General features: G+C 43.7%; 1 non-coding gene across 1 annotated transcript; it reads right to left on the minus strand.

Moving 5' to 3' along the window:
* Positions 1-15,536: 15,536 nt before the first annotated feature.
* Positions 15,537-15,667, minus strand: LOC114632551. The gene has a single exon (XR_003713110.1). It is a non-coding gene; the product is annotated as a small nucleolar RNA SNORA36 family (small nucleolar RNA).
* Positions 15,668-21,818: the final 6,151 nt, after the last annotated feature.

The raw sequence follows: 21,818 nt of genomic DNA on the forward strand, positions 1-21,818 counted from the left end.
ACGTACCATGTTGTAAAAGAAACATTTAAAAAGACTTAACACAATTACTCTTGAAGCATGGCCTCACTTAGACACTAGCATGTACCCGAGGCTAGCCCTAAACTTCTGATTGTCCAGCTTCACTCCTTGAATGCTAGGATTACAGTTGTGTGCCACCATATGAGGCTTCGTGCTTTAAACAAAATCATTCTCATGTTGTGTTCTTATCATGATAAAACTCACTGTAAGTATAGATGCTTTCATAACCATGAATATTTCTTTGAAAGAACAAGCAAATACAGAAGAATTAAGGAGTTAGAAAATAACCAGTGATTATCAAAACTAGTGGGTAAGGAGTTGAAGAAAGACGCTTCCCTCCATGAATTCCAAGGAAAGCACAAGAGAAGAAATTGTGACTTAACAGAAGTAAAAACTAGCAGATGCTATGTTAAGCAAATAAGCAAAGCTAATATCAGGCGCATCAGGACAGACTGACATCAAAGGCTGCCAAAATGATGTTCCAGCCAAAAAATTAAAAAAATATAAAAACTCCCAGACCGAGTTTACTTGTGAAAAAAGAGACTCTAGAGTCAATAATCCTCGCAGAAGACTGAAATGGGAAGAAATTGTGACTCATCTTGCAGCCAGACTCCCTCCCCTGTTCCTAACCCTCTGTGTTCCACTACCTTATTGTCATCAGTTACAGGTACAGGTCACTGAGCCCCTCTGTGGTCCAGATAAGTAGGGGAACCTACAGGGAAATGGCTATATTCATGCACAGTGGTGTTGTGTCTGTTTGCTTTAGTCAACACCTCCCAAGTGAGGGAAAATGGAGACTTGGGTATTAATCTACTTCACCAACTTCAATAGAATCTAGCCTGGATAGAAAAACCTGTAAGGATTTTAAGACTGGAATCCTGGCCTTGACACCTGAGCGATCTTAACAAGTTCCCACGCTTGCTCTATCAGTCCACCGATAGCTATGACAATACTTTCTCCACTGGGGATTAAGGGACATAATGATTTCAAAGACAAAAGAGGAGTAGGATTCCTTGGTGAACACACAGTAGGCACTCAGTAATCGTGGAACACAAATCAGGGTTGACAGTCAATATGATTAACTTGGCAGATCCTAGAATCACCTCACAGACAAGCCTCTGAACACACCTCTAAGGAGTGATCTTGATTGGGTTAGCTGTTTGCCACATCTGTGAGGGATTTTCTTGATTAGGTTAGGAGAGGAAGCCCAGTGTATGTGGCACCATTTCACAGACTGGGTCCTCTGCTGGATAAAAAGGAGAAAATGAGCTGATAACCAGCATTCATAACTCTCTGCTTCCTGACTATGTAATCAAAGAGTGGCCAGCAGCCTCAAGCTCTGGCTGCCAGGATTGCTTCAAACCCTGGCACTATGGACCAATGCAAATCCTTCCTTAGTTTACTTTTTGTTAGTGCTTTATAGCTACAGGGAAAATAACCAAAACCAAAGCAGAACAAAACCAAAAGAACAACAGCTAAAAGTCAGACACCAAGAAGGGCTGTTATTCTCTGCTACAGTAAGCCTGATCATATGGGAAGAACATAGAGGAGTTTGGAATTTTGAGCCACAGAAGCTCTGGAGTCCTGGAGTAGAGCAAAATAGCCTACTTAGATGGGTGTTTCTAAGACTAGAATGCTAAGAAATACAAACCATGGGGACTGTCTTACTTAAGAATTCTTTCACTGATAAAATACCAAAACCAAAAACAACTTTAGGAGGAGAGTTTATTTCATCCTCCAGGTAACAGACCATCACCATCCAGAGAAGCCAGGGCAGGAAACCCAAAGCAGGAACCTGGAGACAGAAACTGATGCAGAGGATATGGCGCAGGGGGTGAAGGGAGTGACTGCTTACTGGCTTGCCTCTTCTGGCTTCTTCAGCCTGCTTTCAAATGGAACACAGAACCACCAGCCTAGGGATAGCATCTCCCACAGTGATCTGAGGTCCCCCACATCAGCCATAAATATTCCCTACAGAATAGCCTGCAGGCCAATGCTATGGAGGCATTCTCTTAGTAAGATTCCTTCTTTCCAGATGACCCTCGCTTGGGTCAAGGTGACATAAAAACTAGCCAGTACTGAGACCTAGCTCATAGCGTTTCAGAGAGAAACAAAGACTCTTTCTGAAACACGGCTAAGTATCATTCATGTTCTGGCCAAGAAGCTGGTTATATCCCACCCATGTCTTCATTATCTAAGTAAGTTGAATTTAAAAGTAATGAAGTAATTTATATTGGAAGGAAAATTTCGAAGCAGGATAATTATCAGGCTGGTGGCTACTACTTATTTCTCTCATTCAGGTTTTCCATGAAAGAGCAATAAAATGAAGTAAAAAGAGATTTAAAACATGCAGCTTGGTGAGGAAAACGTGTGAGTGAATTTAAACGTACAGATAAGGCAGGCTTGATACTAACTTTGATTACCTGCTTAACATAGCAGTGTATTGGCATTGAGACTTTAGCTGTGAATGAGCTCAGCACCATTAAAAGGAAACCTGGTGCTTTGTACTGGGACAAGGGGAAGGTATCATGAGGGCAAAACCCCCTCCAGTAATGGCTTCATTTTGTGAAAACCCAAATTCATTGGAAAGGAAGGAGCATAAAGGAGATGGAAATGATGCTGAAGAATTGCCTAGAGAAGGATTTCCCAAGAAATATTTCAGCAAGCACACAGAAGCTGATGGGACTATAGTTTGAGGGGCAGCAATTTAAGCATCATCTATGGGCTACTGCTTTTGCAGGCATGAAAGACGTAAAATAGAAGAAGTCATGGAATCTTCCAAAGAGTTGTCACTGCCAGGCAATGTATGTCAGAGTTGTAATTCCTAAAAGGAGGTGTAGATAGATGATAGATAGATGGATGGATGGATAGATGGACGGATGGATAGATAGATAGATAGATAGATAGATAGATAGATAGATAGATAGATGATAGATAGATAGATAGATAGATAGATGATAGATAGATGATAGATAGATAGATAGATAGATAGATGATAGATGGATAGATAGATAGATAGATAGATAGATAGATAGATAGATGATAGACAGATGATAGATAGATGATAGATACAGATATATAAAGAGATACAGATTGGATATAGATATAAACACTTGATGTTAAGCATAAATTGCAATGAAAACTGTAAGATGTTGAAAATGCTAGAAGCAAGAGAGGTCCACCAAGGAAAGCTACAGGCCTAGAGAAGAGCCAGGCCAAGAAAGAGACCCTGTGTGTCATGAGTAGCAGAGGTGGGAGCATGAGGCTAACCTAAGCCCTTTAAAGCAAAGACAATTGCATCACAGGCCAACCACACCAGGCATGAAGCTGTGGGATTCAGGTTTTGCTGGTATAGGGACTCAAAACTAAGTGATTGCCTTAAACCTCAGATAAGGCTTGGACTTTGGACTTTTAAGCAATGTGAGATCTTTTGAAAACTCTAGGGACTTTGGAAGTTGAGCTGACCTTATTTTGCATTATAAGATAGCCAGGATCCTTTGGAGACAAGGGATAGAAACTTGTGACTTAAAAGTAATTTGATTGGGTGTCAAGTTGGCAAGGATAGGAGTTGTGATGGTTAATACTGATTGTCAACTTGACAGGATTTAGAATCACCTGGGAGATTAAATTAGGTTAACCTCTAGCCATGCCTGTGAGAGATCATGTAAATTAAGTTAGCATGTAGCTGTGCCTTTGAAGAATTCTTTTGATTAGGGTAAAGAGCTGCCCACTATGCACTATGTATTCCACCATTCCCTTCAATGACCTAAACTGAATAAAAAAGGAGAAACTGAGCTGACTGTAAGCATTCATTGTTCTTTGTTTCTGACTATGATCCTATGTGATGAGCCTCTTCAAACTCCCTCTACTATGACTCGTCCACTGTGGTGATCCATTGACCTAAGACTCGGAGGCAAACCAAAGCCTTCTTCCATTAAGTTGACTTGGTTAATGTATCTTATCACGGCAATGGGACAAGTAACTGACACAGGGTGTATTAGATACCTTCATTTCCATCATCAAACATCGAACAAGAAGTTAGGGAGAAAGGGTTTGCTTGCCTCACCCTTTAAAAAGTACAGGTCATAGTTGTAGCAGCAGGGTTATGAAGCAACTGATCACATTTCATCTGTGGTCAAGAAGGAGAGAGAGGAGACAGAAAATGGAACCACACTATGAAACCTCAAGGCCCAACCCCAATAGTCTTCTTCTCTCAGCAATGGTCTGTACCCTAAAGATGCCACAACCCTTGAAAAGAATATCCCCAGCCATGAACTAGGCACTCAAGGCTGGAGAGGGTACAAATTTTCTATATTCAAAGTGGAACACATTATCTGTAACATCACAGACATGAAAGAGATTAAGATGTCCACTGTTAGAATATCAGGCCAACAAATTATCTGCACAGTGACAAGGCACAAACCACAGGCCTTCCAGGTTTTGCTTTCAACAACAGCATTTACTGTTAGCCTGGTGGGTTTCCCTGAGATCAGAATTCTGCCCTCAAGGAAACAAAGACCATGCCACTAGACCACTCGCTTCTTTTCATCTTATATTCCCGCTTAGAGTGTGCGCATGCCAGGACCCCTCTGCCTGGATTATCACCTCCTTGTCCCCAGGAAATTCCAACTTTTCTATCTCCTTCACTGTTTCCATATAGCCCTCTGTGATTTGGTCCCCCCCACCCCCGTCTTTCTCTCTGTCTCTCGATCTCTGTCTGTCTTTCTTTCTCTCTCTGTCTCTCTTTTTCTCTCTGTCTTTCTCCTATCTTTCAATATATAGGTAGATTTTGAGGTAGAGTTAGACAGAGAGAGGATAGATAGATAGATAGATAGATAGATAGATAGATAGATAGATCCCAAGACAGTCTTAACTCCCAACAAGCCTACCCAAGATACGAGAGTGTTATTTCTCCATTAAAGAAAAAAAATAGAACCATCAGACAAGCCAAACTTCTCTGGATTTTATAGAATGACAGCATTCCTGGTTTCTTCTTTTCTTTTCTCTTTTCTTTCCTTTTCTTTTTTTAGACAAGTTTTCACAATGGCCTGAAATGGATCAAGTAGGTTCGGAGGGCTGACCAGCCAACCCCAGGGTTAAACCTGTATCTACCTTTCCAGTGCTGGGCTTACGCACATGTTTCTGTAAGTGACTTTATGTGGGTTCCAGGAACTGGACTCAAGTCCTCATACTTACAAGGCAAGCACTCTACCAACTGATTCATCTCCAGAGCCACAAGTACTAATTCTTATGACAACTGCAGGGTCATCACCTTACCAGTTCAATAAGGCCTTTCCCAGCACAGCTACACCTCTCTCTCTTTCTGCTCTCTTCCCCCCCCCCGAAAATAAATAACCCTATAAGAGTCCCAAGTACCTTAGATGGATCAAGAGTTTGCAGCCAGTGAACGCACACAAGCTTGAATCCCACAGGATCAAGAAAGCTGCCCAGAGGGCCACTCATCTGCTCCATCAAAGGCTTCCCCTCTCACAGAGCACACTCCGTCCACTCATCCACTGTGGCCCCCACTTCACTGCTGAATTGGCTTCAGCAGTGTCACAATGACCTGCCTTGTTGACAATCCAGCATTTAGTGATGTTTCACAATGTGCTGGACACAAAGGCTCTTTTTCCAGTTCATTGTTTTCTGGTAGAAATTGGCAATTCCCCTCATCCCTGACCAGCTCCAGCTGCTTCTAAGGAGTCGTAGGATGTGCGGCGCGCGCGTAGTGGTCTCGCCGGCAAGAACACACACACACACACACACACACCAGAATCCTTCCGTAGAAAAACGTTTATTCCCAAAAACCAAAATGGTGGTAGAAGACGACCCCCAGGCCTGGGAAAGCCTCCTATATACCCTAGAGCGGCGTATTCACCTCTGATTGGCTGCTACTCGTTGCGCGCCAAACGCCGTGGGATGGGCTTTAACTTTGGCGGGCTTTTACCATGGCACATGCGCAATTTATTTGTTTACTAGGAAGAATTATGGCTGACAGCGCCACCTAGCTATGGCGGACTTTGCCAGCACCTGCCGCGGCTCCCAACAGTAGGAGATATTTAAGAGGTGACACAATTCTATAGATAAGGATTTTGAGCTCCTGTGTGAGTTTTGTACTGTTGCATGACAAACGGCCTCCTGAAACAGTTCTCATTTCCTGGTGATGCTCTGGAAGCCCAGCCCGGCAGTATCCTCTTATAACACTCAGGTGAACCCCATTTTCACCTATGACCTTCAACACTGCTTTGATCATTTCTGGGTGCATTCAGGTTGGTAGCCAGAATTCAATTCCTTATTGCACTGGGACTGTCCTTTCTGACGGTCAACAGAATACCTTCAGAGTACGGAGAGCACTCTGGGTTCTCCAGGACATGGCCCTCTTCATTGTCATGGCAGCCAAGAGATTTCCTCATGCTGAGCGCCTCCTGTGCTCTGACTCTGTTTTACTAGTCCCTTTTTAAAAGACTTGGGTCACCTAGAATAATCTTATCCTGTGGCCTGAATTGAAGTCAGCTAGTGTAGAATCTTAACTACATCTGTAAGATTCCTTCACAGTAGAAGCTGGTCCAGAGTCAATTGAACGACTGAGGGAGGGGTACAAGCATCACATGGGGAGAATCTTTAGGGCCCTGGTGGAATTCTGCCTGCTACTCCATTCTCCCACAAGTCAAGTAGCAAAAGAGAAAATTCTGAAAAAAGATGTCTGGAGGTATATCTCCATTTCCCTTTGTTTTCCCAGTGAATGTGATATTTATTGTTCTTCTCTGCTTTCCTTCCACAAGTGTATATATATGTGTGTGTGTGTGTGTGTGTGTGTGTGTGTACGTATATACCTTGCTAAGGTAAAGGTCCTTACATCTTTTTAAGCTTTCTAAGCTATATCCATTCTTCTATAACTCTGTATTCATTGTCTTGACAAAAGTCATCTGTGTTGATCTGTGTGCACTAAGCCCCCCTTGGCTTTGTGGCTATGGTACTCCATTGCAGTGATATCTCCTGATTTACTCATCTTCCTTTTGATGGATATTTGGATTGTTTTAAAGCTCTCCTAATCACAAATGCTATAGATGTGAATATTTCCATGTATACCTAGTAGCAGAGTTTCTGGGTCACAGTTTGTACACATCTCCTTCTTTACTGGCCGATCAAGAAATTAGTTTTCAAGGCCTTCATAGCAATTTTCACACCCAGGCCAGCTGCTGTCTATCGGAAACCCAAGTGACTGTTTTAATGTGCGTATACTGTGTACCAGAAAATAACGTGTGCAAATGTACCATTGTGTTTCCTTTTCAGAAACTTAGGGATGAGGCATGATCATTATCCTCACATTACAGATGCAAACACTGAAAGATGTAGAGAGGAAGTGTTCCCCTAAGTCACAAAGCTGGTGACAGAGCCATGATTCTAATCCACCAACGTGAATCCAGAGAGAAGGCTCTTGATCAATATACAGGAGTGGACGCCTTTTCCTCCTTGAGAAGGAGGCAAGATGCAGATGTGGACAGAATGAGAGGACAGAAAGGAGGCACCCTTGTGAGCTCCTCCTGCCTGCTGTGGCCTTTCTCAACCAGGCAGGCTTGGAATGCCACTTTCTGGAAAGTGAGACCTAAAAGCTTACAAGACAGGAAGAAAAATTCAATTATAAGTCCATTCTCTACAAACAAGGCTAGAGTTCCATGCTGCACTTGAACCACACTCCATCACTGGCCAGCAGCTTTTGAGAGGATTCTTTGCCTTTAGTACCCTCAGTCTCTTCATAGATAAGATGGGATGGTGACAATGTCTGCTAAACAACCAGAGAGTTGGCTGAGATTACTGAAATCATCTAATCCTGACAGTAGCCCCTCGCAGAGACTTGGGAAATGTTGGCTAAAGCCTCTGAGAGATGCTGGAAGTGTCCACAGGTCAAGCTGCGTTCAAGTTTAGAAGGCATTTTTCTTGAGGCCATGATTTACAAGTGCACATGTGCGTGTCTATTTACTTTCCATTTGTCTCTTATGAAAAGCAGGGTAAGATGAGATCTGAATTAGACTAACTTCCCCGAAACTAGCCATATGCTCACTGCCACAAAGGCTGTAATAAGCAAGGTTTGCTCTCAGGGACATTAGCTCCTGTCCTACCTGACACTCTCTGTGACAGCACTTTGGGTGGTGTTTGCCTAACTTCAGGGCTCTGGACCTGTTTGTTCTCTGAGGACTTTGATCCCTACTGAAAGTCTAATCTCAGAAGTGAAGCTCTCAGAATCTGCAAGGTAAATAACCCGTGCTCAGTGGCCAACTCTTCTTTGTCTATTTAAATATTCTATCCTGGGGAAAGGAAGGAGGCTAGAGAGTTGTGTGGCATTCTCCAGTGCCTTATAAGACTCACAAGGTTACATAACCAGAAAACAACTCTGGAGGGAAGATGAGGCTCTTCAATGCTAGAGCTGCCCACAAGCTGTGCAGAGAATCCAGTGATACAGCATTGGTGTGCTGTCAATCATCCATCACCACCCACACGGAGGATGGCTGTCCACCGATACAGCTGCCTGAGTCACTCATGCACGTGACCTCCCAGGAGTAAGCCCATTGATTTTCCAAATGAGACTTGGATGGGATTGTTTCTTTGGTCTGTCTTCAGTGCCCTGTCTGGAGCGAACGTGTATTTATGTCTTCCCTGCTCCTTGCCCCGTCCTCATTAAGGAACATTGCTAAAACTGAGAACTGTGAGTTAGTGAGGAAGATAATAAAGCCACTGAGATGACATTTTGATACAGGCATAAGCACGGAGTTCAGTCCTGACATAGCCAGGCTGCAGGAAAAATCAGAAGTACATTGACATATATACTATATGGCACAAAGAAGGAAGATCTGAGAAGTTCCAGAAGATACGGACGCGACCACCCCAAGTCCAGCATGGCTTTAGAAGTCAGCTAATTTGGAACAGTATTAGTTCTCTGAGCCAAAACAGGAATGAATGGAAGGCCCTGTGCCCTGAGGAGATAAGGACAACTAAGAACACAGTTACATACCCTAGCCGTGGGGATGATGGAAAAGGTGGCATCCTGATGTAGCAACTGCGTAGTCTTGCAGACCACTGCTCGAGTCTTAACAGTCGGGAGCCATTAGAGACACTGACCACTGACATAGGAAAAAGGAAGTGGGTGGGTATGGGGAGATGGGAAGTAGAGGGGGAAAAGGAGTTGGGGAAGAAATGAAAGAATGAGGAGAAATGAGAAAAGGAGGACTTGGGGACAAGGGAGAGAGAAGAAAAGGAGGTCCTGAAAGCCTCAAGATCCCTCTCTTCAGGGAAAGAATATGGTACAGTGTTAACATGACCTTTTCTGAATACAAATAAAGAAATGGAGTCGCTGCTCTCGGGACTCCTGCCTTAGAACTTCTGTCGTGATTGATCTGAGACGCTGCAGTGCTGGCCTTCTGGATGGAGGATTCTGCCTTCCAGTCCAACCTGGGAAAAGTAGCTCCGGGTGACAAGCTAGCCTAGGGATCACGCCTGTAAGTGGAACAGCAGATGGTCCTCTTTCCCATTGCTTCTTTGTGGCTATGTCACAGTCTGGCTGTGGGTGACTCACTTCCCAGTGTATTTCAGTTTCCCATCTGCAATATGCAATGACAGCCCTAACCCTAAGCATTGGGAGGCGATGGAGAGGGACAATCTGAAGGAGAAGCTACAGCCTCAGATCCCATGCCTCATGGCTTCTAGAAGTGAACCCTGGAGCTGGGCACACAGCTCTGTGGGCAAGGCATGAAGACAATAGTCACATCCCAGCACCCACATACATGTGGGGGGACTCCTTTTCTCCTGTAATCCCAGTGTTCTTGAAGTAGAAAGCAAATCCTCTGGAGCAATCTGGATAGACAGAATAATTAAACCCATGTGCTCTGGGCTTGGAGAGACACTTTATATCAGTATATAATGTAGAGAGAAATGAGGAAGACACTCTAGGTTAACCTCTGGCCTTCACATGCACGGACATGCATTATACATTCGCTGGCACACACGTCGTGCAAATATACGTGTACATGTGCACACACAATGCACACACGCAAAATAGAAATAATAATAAGAGTACCAACAACTAAAGTAATAGTGATAGCAGTAACCCCCTGGGAGAAATGGGCCACAGACCTATTTCTTTGGCAAGAAACGTTTTCCTCTACTCAAAGACTAATTTCTCTGCAGAGCTGACCTCCATAAAACGCCAAGCCTGAGAAAAGGGTCAAAGAGTTTAGGGATGTGCTCCCTCATAACTGCCACCTAGCACATGATTCAAATATATGACTCAACAAATAGAAAATGAACAGATTGCCACCCATCGGGGTCTTTGTCAAATGGTCGAATCTATAAAATACTGCTCATGTGTATTGAATTTCTGTCTAATTTTAAAATTGATATGTGTACATTTTTAAAGCATTAAAACACATAAAGAGGGTGGTAAAATGTCTCATAAATAACTGTTAATAGTCTGGCATGTTTCCTTCCAATCTCTCTATATGTAAATAAGACCATGGGATCACAGTACATGGATCCAATTTTATAACTTCTCTTCTGTACCTTGTGCTACACTGCAAGAATTTCCTAAGGTCGTTAAGTATTTTTCATAAACATGATTTGTATTTGTTTCATAAAATTCTACATATGCACGTAATATAATTTATTTAACCTTAGCCCGTATGGGGACCTTTATGTAGGCTTTTACCTATTTTACCCTTATAAATCATAGTGTCCTTGGGATTTTTGTGTGAATTAATGATCATTTTATTAGGGTAGATTCTTTGAAGTGAAACTACTAGCTCAAATTGGCAGGCTTTCAGTAGCAACGAGAAGAAAATTGAACTCAAACAAGGATGGCAACCAGCCACCGTCAGGGCTGAGATGTTTTAGTCGTGTCTAGTGGGAGGGGGTACTTTCAGTTTCCTGTTTCCAAAGGAATACTTTAGTAATCACTGTGATTGGAATATAGGTTTTCTCTCCCCCTAGATACAAAGCAAACATTATGTGCAGAGGTTTCAAATGTTCTAATGGACTTAAGCCAATTAAGGGCATTCTGAAACACGGTCAGCTTGCCTTGCCTTGATTCCTGTGTTCCGTAGATAGATAGATAGATAGATAGATAGATAGATAGATAGATAGATAGATTTAAAAACATGAATAATGTCATGAAGAAAAAAATCAGGAATGAAGACTGAATTAATGTCAATAAATATTTATTAAATAAAAGAACTGATGTGTTATAGAATGTCCAGTCAGCAATGAACGAGAATGTCCAACCATTCCCCGGCAAGCACTTGTGATTTCATTTTAAGACACCTTTGAGTTTCTTATCCAATCCTAATATGATTCATCTTTTTCTGCATGTATGTGTAAGATGGTGATGGTGTGTTTGTGCACATGCACATGTGACAGAGGACAGCTTTAGGTGTCGGTCCTGTGCTTCCACCTTGTCTGAGGAAGTGCCTTTTGCTCGCTAGTGTGCATGCCCGTGTAAGCGGCCACTGAACTTTTGGGACACTGATTATCTCATGTAGGAGCACTGGGGTTATAGATTCCCATTACAGCACCCAGCTTCATACAGACTTTGAGGATCTGAACTCAAGTCCCCAGACTTAATGAGCCATCTCTGCAGACTGGCGACTACGATTTGCTGGGCCCACAGAACTACTAAATTCTGATTTAAGTTTACATTCCCTCGGTTATTGCTCTACGCTCATGGACATTTAAGGTTTCTGTGCTTTGAATGTTAAATATTGATTAGAAATATCCCAAAGAATTCCAAAGCTCAGATGGATCTACTCTGCTATCTTCGTTAGGGTTTTACTGCTGTGGACAGACACCATGACCAAGGCAAGTCTTATAAATGACAATATTTAATTGGGGCTAGCTTACAGGTTCAGAGGTTCAGTCCATAACCATCAAGGCAGGAAACATGGCAGCATACAGGCAGGCATGGTGAAGGAGGAGCTGTGAGTTCTACATCTTCATCTGAAGGCTGCTAGCAGAATACTGCTTCCAGGCAGCTAGGATGAGGCTCTTAAAGCCCACACTCATGACACACCTACACTAACAGGGCCACACCTTCTAATCATGCCACTCCCTGGGCTGAGCATATACAAACCACCACATCTGCCTTGTTCATTGAGAAACAGAGTGTAGTATTTGGGGGCCATTCCTGTGAATAGAGACTAGATTTTCACTGTATTCTTTAACTGAACTTTCCTTTAGTGAAGATACCTCACATCCCCTGGGCCTCTGGAAAAACAATTCTCCCCTAGCCCCAGCCCTACTTTGATTTTGCCTCCCAGACAAGTCATTAAATTTTAGATGGGTTCCAGGGTTTCCAAGTAGAAGGAGCATGGAATGTCAGGCTGAACATTAGCCCCAAATTTCCATCCATAGTACTCTGCTTTGCTTACCTAGGAGAGGAGAACTCTGTAACTGAGCTGTTACCCCCAAGCTCTGAGAATCTCTGCTGAACTGTTCCTGGGAGACTGAACCTCTAAAAATATCATTACAGAATCCCAGCACAGCATCCCCATCGCAGCTTCCAAGAGTGGACCAGTGCTTATGATGGTATTTGATGACCCAGGCGGCCAGATCTCCATCCAAGTCAGTGTGTCTTAAACTGCCCCCCAGGTGTCACCTCAATAACTTTCCTCTGCCTCTACAAGCCCCTCGCTGATATTCACTCTGCTTTGTTGCCATGGCTGACCTGAGCTACTCTCCTTCCACCATAAACCACTGATCTCCTTCAAAAGTTTCTACCCTGTAGCTTCTTCCTTCCTGGAGGTTGGCATTAAGAAAGAAGTCAAAAAATATGTCATTGACAATCGACAAAAGGGACCACATGAAACTGAAAAGCTTCTGTAAGGAAAAAGAAACAGTCAATAGAATGTATCAGCAACCTACAGATTGGGGAAAAAATCATCACTAACCCCATATCCAATAGAGGGCTAATATCCAAAATATATAAAGAATTCAAGAAGCTAACCTCCAAAACACCAAATGACTCAATTAAAAATGGGGTATAGAGTTAACCATAGAGTTCACAATAGAGAAATCTCGAATATCTGAGAAGTACTTAAAGTAATGTTCAAATGTTCCTTAGTCATCAGAGAAATGCAAATCAAAAGGACCCTGAGATTCCACCTTACATCAGTCAGAATGGCTAAGATCAAAAACTCAGGTGACAGCAGATGCTGGCAAGGATGTGGAGAAAGAGGACCACTCAGCACATATACAGCAGAGGACTGCCTGGTCTGGCCTCAGTGGGAGACGATGTGGATAATCCTCAGGAGACTTGAGGCTCCAGGGAGGGTGGAGACTTGGTGGGAGAGGAGCATCTTCCCAGAGACAGGGGGAAGAAGGAATGGGATGAGGGACTGGGGGGTGGGGGGTAGCAACAGCCGGATTATAAATTTTAGAAAAGGTAAAAAGGGAGCTGGGAAGATGAGGAGATGAGTAAGAACATTTGTAGGCAAACCCAAGGGTGTGAGTTCTGATCCCAGCAACCACACAAAATTTACATGCTTTCAACACAGACAGTGACTAGGGGATCCCTTGGGGCTTGCTGTCCAGCCTGTCTAACTGAAATGGTAAGTCCTGGGTTCAGTGTGAGTCTCTCTAAAAGCAATAAGACAGTAAAATAGCAGAACTCTCAGTGGCCTCCTCTGCCTTCTGAGTTCTCTCATAGGCATGAGCCTGCACATACACGTGTGAACACACTGTACATAGAACACACACACATGCAAAAAGACTGGGTTCGATATTACCTTTTAGAAAAGGGTCTGGCAGATGTTATCTGGAAAGGGACCACCACCACATTGAGTCTGGTATCAGTTAATACCATATTGAGTTTAGATTCATGTTGTCTAGGGACTTTGTAGCTTCTCTAGGTAAATTCCCAAGGATCATAGTTCAATGTGCGGAATGATGAAGTAGTTCCTTAATGGGAAGCCAGACTTTCTTAGAAGAATGGGAATCAACAGAAGATGGTAGGATTTGTTTGTTTGTTTGTTTGTTTGTGTTTTCTGAAAGTGTCCGAATGTCACACAAAGGTGTCATTCTAGTAAGAAATGCATTTTTAAAACTTTTTATTGATTCTTTGTACCCAAAATGTACTCATCTTCCAGTCCTTTTATAACTACCCTCTCCCCTTCCAACCTTCCCCAAAAGATAACAACAATAAACATAAACAATACAAAACATAAAAAACATCTTGTCCTGGAAGCTGGAGTGTGTCACAGTGTGTCACACAGTGTACCCTTTTGTCCACACATCTTTACTTGCAGATGTTCATTGCAATGAGTCATTGGTCTGGTTCAAGGCCTCTCGCTTTTGCTACACTATCAATACTGGATTCTCACCGGAACTCCTCTCGGATATCCTGCTGTTGCCCCGTGTCATGGAGATCCTGCAGCTTTGGGTCTGCAGGACTGGCCCCTTCACATGCCCCAGCAGTATACAGATGAGGTAGACAGAGGCATGGGCCAACTCAAAACCCTGGATCTGGGCCTGGGTGGTAACTGAGTTGGTCAGCCTGCCAGCTCTCCTACACTCATACCACCAGGGCAAGCTTTTTGTCATGGCCCAGGCTAGCTCATCCACTCCCAGAGCTGGCAAGGGGTGGAGACAGCTCTTCAGCTCTCATACTGTCTAGCTCACTCATCTCTGCCCCCAGCCACCAGAGCCAGCTCAACTGCACTCTCCAGGGAAGTTGCAGGGCCCACTCTCCCAAGTGCTACAGCTGGTAAAGGGTGAGCCCAGCTCCCCGACCCCCCTCATGACCTTCATGACCCCGGAGGGGCTAGTTTTCCTGAATGGGGTAGGTGGTGAGGAAAGGAGGTTGGGGTGCACGGGCGTCTCTCTAAGCCCACGCCACCTCACTCACAGCAGGTATGTGCCCAGACCAGCTCTACTGAGCTTATGCCCTCAGGACTGGCTCATCTGTTCTCCCACCACCAGGGCCCTCTCTACTGCCCAGAGAGGTGAGGCCAGCAGTCCAGAGTCCCTCAGCCATTGAGAGGTAGGATCAACTCTGCACAGCCCCCCATGGATATCACCATAGTCCCAGAAAGCAGTCCAGACCAGGAACACCTGCATGGTCTTAAGGGGTAATATGAGCCAGGGACATCGACACTAACTCCTGCTGCTGCACAACCAGGGACACAGACATGGTCCTCAGAGGAAGCATGGACAGAGATACGACCATGGCCTCAGACTGACAGGGCAGGCCACACACAATAGGCCACTCTCCTCCACTCTTGCATCTTCAGCTCCGCCTTCCTTTGTAATACTCAAATTGTTCTACATCTCTTTCTCTCTCATCTTTCCACACACGTGCACATTTCAGTGGTTCCTGCAGTGGGACAGGCCACATAGATGGCAGGCCTCTGGGTGTCTTTCATTTACCCTCTCAGTGTGGCATAGCTGCTGATGGGCTCCTGGGTGTGTGTGTGTGTGTGTGTGTGTATGTATGTATGTATGTATGTATGTATGCATACATGTATGTATATAAGCATGTGTGTGAGCTAGAAGAATAAGAATAGAGTAACACTTTCCATTTAGTCATTCCTCTCAACCAATTTCAATGTTCCCATGTTTAATTACTAGAACATGGAAGCTGCCCTGAACCGCACTCAACACTTTGGAGAAGAACTTCAATTTTTGAATCTGAGGTCCAGAAAACATTTTCTGGTCTGGAAACTTGGATGTGAAACTTGCCATTAAAGAAATGAGCAAAAAGATTCAGAAAACAAAAAAGACAAAGGTAAAGGCCGTCTAAAGGACAGACAGGAGGAATCAGGAAGGGAAGAGGGAAAGGAGCAGCCTGAGACATAAGAACAGAAACCATGAAAGTGTGGAGTGCCGGAGCCAAGGACAGGATGCTGTGACATGAAGAAGAGCCAATGGGGTTCTGCATGTGCAGGGGTGAGGAGAAGGGCGAGCGTGGTCTATAGCCTGTTAACTTGTTAGAGACACAACTTGTCCCAGCATCCTCCTGCCTTGTCTTATGCTGGGAGCCAAACCCAGGAAACTACCTGCTGTTCTAAGAGAACCTAGGAAGTTACTTGGTGTTCTAGAAAGCCTAGTCAGTGCAAGGTTAAGAAAGGACGGTCATGGGTCTCAGGCCCCAGGAACTTAAAGGACGTATTTCCTGGGAGCTGGTTATGACAATGGGATGGTCTAGGACAATAAGCATATGACAGTGGGATGGTCTAGGGAAATAAGCATTCAATAGTGGGATAGCCCTAAGCAATGACCCTCACCCATACTTCCTGGTTTGCTGTATCTTTATAACCTGCACCCAAAATTAAAGTTTCAGAGCTTGATCAGAACCCCAGACTTGCTCTCATTCCTTGTGTCTCTTGTCCCTTCATTCTTTCGCCCCCTTCCCTAAGGTCTCATCGAATCCCCGTGGGTCGGGGCAGTCTTAAACAAGGGAAGTGGACCTGTTTAACTCTAGTTCTAACCTTCCCCTTCTTCTTTCCCCAATAGAGCCAGCTAGAAAAAAAAAAAAAAAAGTCCAGCTCAGTACTCAGAACCCACGTATGATGAGAAAGAAGGAACCGTGCTGCAAAGGAAAACTTTGACTTCCCATCCTGTGCTCAGAACCCTCATTACATTATCCTTGTATCTCTATTTAGGTGACAGAATGCCATGATAGACTCAGGCTGGTGTCTCTGTTGTCCCCTGTGCCCATCCTTCACTCTCTGCTTCAATACTTCTTCCTCTAAAGACTCCATTGTTTCATCACTATTGGCCATTCCCAGGTAGACTAAGAAGATTCGAGCAGAGTCAGGAAGATTATTCCAATCCCTGGAAGGGGAAGAAAATGAAGATTGTGGTGAGGAAGTGGAGGTTTAACTGCCCAGATCAAACCCTGTTGCAAAAGACAGAGCGTGTTATCCGTGGCCATCAGCCCCAGCTAGGATACTGCAGTGTTAACATTGCTGGCATCCAGACCTGCTGGGACTCTGGTCTTGGCGCCCCAGTCTCCAGGAAAGAGAAACATGGAGATCCATCCCCACACCAAACTAAGCTTATAGCCTGCTCCTCTGGGGACTTTGCAGAACTTAATGAGGTGGCCCAGTGGGCTGTGTGGGGAATGAAAAACAAAGACAGTTACCCCAATCAAGTTTGGGGGAGACTCCTGGGAGTTGACTACTGTGGAGATCCTCTGGGCTTGGAGCTGCCTGAGACCAATATGAGTAAAAAGTCAAGTTGTGAAAAGGGTTCTTCAAGCTACCTGGGAAGACTGCTCTTTCCCTGAGGAAGCTCTTTATGGCCCTGAGTGATCCCTGAGATTCCAGTGAGTCATGGTCCTAAGGGTTCATTTTTAAACATCAAAGTTAATCACAAAACATCGGTAGATGGAGTATTTAAACTATCACCTAGTCTGTAAACTAGATAGCTACAGGATTGTCTCTTGCCTTCATTGTCATGGTAACCAGCCTGCAGCTTGAGAGTAATCCTGGCAAAGTTCCCAAGCATCTGGTGGGCAGAGGACATTAAAATCTGTATGTAACTGGTTTACTGAGCACTCTGAACTCAGCAGGGTGTGTGCATAAGATAATTGTATTTTTTCCAGTCTCTGCATTTATCCACTCTCTGTAGAGCCTCCCTTTCCTAATATATAGCACAATCCCCTAATATCTTGAGCAGATCCCATAACTTGCTGGTCAGGTTTGTCTCTTAAAGTAAAGCTTGGGATAAGTCAATCTTCAGTGGACTTAAATTGCAGCCTCCCTGCTCACTGCCTCCTTTGCAGCTGTGAGCTTTGTGTTAGCCTCCTAGGGCTGCCATGACAGTGCTCAACAAATAGGCTGTCTTGAGACTACAGAAATGTATTGTCTCAGAGCTTGGCACCCTTGAAATAAAAAACCAAGACATGGGCAGAGCTGTGACTCTTCATGAAGTCCTAGGGAAGAATGCCTCTTGCCTCTTCAATTTCTGTTGATCCTGGAAATACCATAGCTTATGGAACATGGCAGCACTCTTTCCTTTCCTCTGGTGCCTTATTGTCCAAAATTCCTTTTTTATTAGAATAAGGATGTGATCTCAGTAAATCACTTCAAAATGGACTCAATTTTGACACAATTACTTCTGCAAGATTCTGTCTCAGAATACAATGGCATTCTGAGATACTAGAGGCCATATCTTCAACATGTATTTTGAGAGCACACTCCTCAGTCCCTATAAAGCTACAATTAGGAAGTAAGTTTTGGTTCTGAGCAATCTCCTGTGCCCGAATCTGGAATCCTCCAGCAATAAATGATGTGAGGAGAGGAAAGACAGGAAGAGATGGCTAACTACTTTGTGTTACTTTGTGTAACTACTTTGTGTTAGTTCATACAAACTGGTCATGAAAGTCTCTACATCCTCTACTCTTCCAGTTGTGAATTGTTTCTTCTGGGGACACACGGATAAGTTCTTTTGTCCTGTGAGTCTTCTTGCAGCAAACCCCCGATGTGAACGATTGGTTCCCCAGCCCAGTTCCTCCAGCTCCCAAACTGGAAACCAACAGCTCCCAGTCTCTTGCTTCAGATGTCTGATGCTTTAGAAGCCCTGTTTTCCAGACCCCAATTCTAAAGCAACATCAAACGTTGAACTTCTCACTGTGTGTGTATATCATCTGCTGGTAAAAATCTGATGACCAATAAGCTGAGGTAAGATTAGAAGGTGGGATAGTGGGATATCTGACAGAGAGAAAAAACTCTGAGAAATAGCCAGGCATGGGAAGATTCTCTACCCAGACTCAGAGAAAGTCGGACATATGAAACTGAGGAGAGGTAACCAGCAATACGGCAGACATAGAATAGTATGAATAGGTTAATGGAGTTACAAGCTAGTTGGAGGACAAACCTAACTTAAGACCTAGACATTTATTAATAAATAAGAAGCCACCAAGTCATTATTCAGGAACGGGGGTGAGGTGAAAAAGCCTGTGATTGTGTGTGTGTGTGTGTGTGCGTGTGTGTGTTAAATATGGTAACACAGATAAGCCAACAACAAGCAGATTCAATATCTTGGTCAAGATAAGAAGATTAACAAGATTATATCAACTCAGAGTTATTGCCAATGTCTACAGAACAGCTATCCTTTACTGTTTTTCTAAGACTAGTGCTAAGTTTTAGTTTATTTATTGTGCTGTAGTTCTGAGGATAGAACTCAGGATCCTTCATATGCTAGTAAAGTGATCCACAACCCAAGCAACAATCCATCCCCTTCTATTGAGTCAGAGTCATGCTACATAGCCTAGGCTGGCCTTGAACTTATAATCCTACCACTGTTGCCTCCCAGATACAAGCATGCACCATCACACCCAGCTTAACGGTGGTTTTGAACATCATGTTCATGAACAAAGAGTCACTCCAGGAGACAGTTGAAAGAAGAATGGTTTCATTTTCTGATAACAGAACATGAGTGACAAGATAATACATACTACTTCTTAATAACTTCCTAAATGACAGACCCTTTAATGGATGCTTATATATACACTGCCTAACTTTTCTCTGTGCCGTATGAGATATAAATTTCTGTCTTTGTCTTACAGGAAACTGCTGAGAGTAGTTAAAGTCTAGGCCCCAAATCACACTGCCAGCATCATACCTGGAGCTTGAAGCACGATTTGGCTCATCTTCTTCACCGTATCCTGCTGACCTAGGGGTATCTCCTGGATCATTCCTCAAAATCTATCTCCTGCTCCACCCATGTGACTGCACCAAAAGAACCCAGAGCAGTCAAAGTAGCCCCTAGTGACCTCACATTGCCCTTCATCGGCTGCTGGCCCCTGAAGATGTAGCAAGTTTGCGTTCACCTGTGCCAACTGAGCTGAGCTGTAGCTCTGCTAAAGAATCTGAGCTCCACGTGGGATTCATCAATATTTCAGATTTAAATAAAAATGCAGGGGACAGGGAATAAAAATAGGGCTATACCATGATGAAGAAAAAAAAATGTTCCTAATAGAACAAAGGGGAGGGGGGAGAAGCCATCACATTAATTCATTTTACTTCTTACAGGTCAATTTGTGCTACTCAGGCTAAGAAGAAAATCTATGGAATATGACAAACTTCATGTGCAATTATAACTACCTCTGGCAGTATTTTTGTTGTCTTCAAAGCAACTCTGAATATAAAATTGGGGGAGGAAGGGGAAAAAAGAGAGCAGGAAGCTGACAAAAGGGAAAGGGCGGGGCAGGGGGTGTCTAGATTGGAGGACAGAGAGAGAGAGAGAGAGAGAAAGAGAGAGGGAGAGAGAGAGAGAGAGAGAGAGAGAGAGAGAGAGAGAGAGAGAGAGCATGCGCTAAGGGAACAGCGAACATGCACTAAGGTTCCTCCGGCGTCTCACAGCAGAGCACTGCCCATCAGCTGAAGACAACCATTGTCAGAGGCTCCAGCGGTGCTTATAGTAAATGTCTGGCCACAGTGTGAGGTTATTTATAAATGGATGAAAGGACAGTAGCGAGCAAGGCTGGAGAGAAATACAGTGAACTCAAGCCTGTGTCTTTGCTTTGCTGGTGTCACTGGGTGAAAAAGATACCCCACAATTTGAAACAAGCAATTATGTTGAATCCCCTTGTGAATAAAAATAAAATAGAAAAGAATACAAGTGTCTCCTATGAGTGGAGAGACTGCAGACGTGGCAGACATGGTTACAAGAAACTGCACACACACACACACACACACACACACGGATGCACGCACACACACACATATGTGCACATACACACATACGCACACACACTTTTTCTCTTCTACATCAGTTGTTCATTGCTTGTGGCGCATTAGTTGCAGGCATTCTCAAGTTAATATTCATTGAATGTACATTGTATCATTTTCCAGGAGAATACACAGGACACAGTGGACCAGATTTGTGCCTTCAGAGTGCTCAGTGGGTGGTCAGAATCAAAACTCCCAGACATAAAAGATTTGCTCACATGCAAATATTAAAGAGACACTGACTCCAGAGCCAGTGCATCCTGGAGTGAAGAAAACAGCTAGAACCCCAAGTAAGAATTGTTTCCTTCTTCCAAGCTCTCCTCCTCCAGATCTCTGCTGTTCTCATTCTTTTGACAATCACAGTCCAGTACTTGTCAGTTTCGCTGCCAGTGAATGTTTTCTTACACCTAATCTCCATGGCTCTTAGCAGTGTTCAGATACATAGCCTAGTGGGCATTTATACAGAGTAAGACTGTTTCAAAAGCCACTTCCTTTGATTTTCTATCTGTTTTCCCATCTCTTACTCATCTTTATAATCAGATACTCAGAAATCCTTTCTGAATCACCAAGAGTGCACTGTCCTGAAGCCTCAGTCTGTTTGTAAATTTAAAGAAAGTTATAAAACACTTAAAAGTACAATTGGATCTTGCTCTTTGCTATCTGAAGAGAAGCTTCCAGCCAATGACCTACCCAATATTAAATCACAACATTGACCCCCAGACAGAGTTATTAATTTAACAGGCTGGTAAGCCAAGGACTGGTAAGATTCTGCACAGAGCCATACCAACCTAAGACACATGTGCATTGCTTTTGATAACACACATTCCACAATGGGTAAGGAGGGCATTCTTGTCAGAATGACCTAAGACAGGCTCAGTCTTGTTTCTGAAATTAAAAGGGGAGAGATGTGGAGAGCTTTGGGGGCTGCTTGGCAGGAATCTGACATTGACCAAGGACAAGGAAATGGGCTTCAGGCAAGAATCTGACATTAGGCTAGAACAAAGAAGTGATTTCAGGCAGGAATCTAAATCTTAGGCTAGAACAAAGAAATAACTTCAGGCAGGAATATTGATCTTAGGCTAG

The sequence above is a fragment of the Grammomys surdaster genome, unplaced genomic scaffold (genome assembly GCF_004785775.1).
Source record: "Grammomys surdaster isolate TR1022 unplaced genomic scaffold, NIH_TR_1.0 373, whole genome shotgun sequence".
NCBI lineage: Eukaryota > Metazoa > Chordata > Mammalia > Rodentia > Muridae > Grammomys > Grammomys surdaster.